We start from the raw sequence: 533 nt of genomic DNA, 5'->3' as shown, positions 1-533 counted from the left end.
CGGGGTGTGACGGGCGGCGGAGGAGAAAGAAGCATAAAAGAATTTGGAGTGCTGGAAATGACGGATGTGATCATACTATCACTAACCCACCGGATCCCATTGGAACTCTGGAGATAAGCATGCTTCGGCGAGAGTAGTACTAGGATGGGTGACCCCCTGGGAAGTCCTCGTGTTGCATCCCTTTCTTTTTTTTTTTCCTTTAAAATTCAGTTTAATTTTGCCGGTTCGATCGACAAATCTTTTTGTTTTTCCTCTTGGCGGAAACGAGAAAAGGGGCAAGGCGCAGGGGCGTGCGTGCGGGGTGTGACAGGCGGCGGAAGAGATGAAGCATAATAGAATTTGTAGTGCTGGAATGACGGATGCGATCATACAAGCACTAACGCACCGGATTCCATCAGAACCCCGAAGTTAAGCGTGCTTGGCGAGAGTAGTACTAGGATGGGTGACCCCCAGGGAAGTCCTCGTGTTGCATCCCTTCTTTTTTTGTTTCCTTTAAAATTCAGTTTAATTTTGCCGGTTCGATCGAAAAATCT

The 533-nt window shown here is 47.8% G+C and overlaps 2 non-coding genes across 2 annotated transcripts; both read left to right on the top strand.

Annotated features, from left to right (window-relative positions):
- The first annotated feature begins 62 nt into the window (after positions 1 to 62).
- Positions 63 to 181, top strand: LOC124891702. Its single transcript, XR_007049812.1, has one exon. It is a non-coding gene; the product is annotated as a 5S ribosomal RNA (ribosomal RNA).
- Positions 182 to 357: 176 nt separating this feature from the next.
- Positions 358 to 475, top strand: LOC124891700. The gene has a single exon (XR_007049811.1). It is a non-coding gene; the product is annotated as a 5S ribosomal RNA (ribosomal RNA).
- Positions 476 to 533: the final 58 nt, after the last annotated feature.

This window comes from Capsicum annuum, unplaced genomic scaffold (genome assembly GCF_002878395.1).
Source record: "Capsicum annuum cultivar UCD-10X-F1 unplaced genomic scaffold, UCD10Xv1.1 ctg39884, whole genome shotgun sequence".
Lineage (NCBI taxonomy): Eukaryota > Viridiplantae > Streptophyta > Magnoliopsida > Solanales > Solanaceae > Capsicum > Capsicum annuum.
The sequence above is the reverse complement of the archived record's forward strand: the minus strand, read 5'-3'. Positions and strand labels throughout refer to the sequence as shown.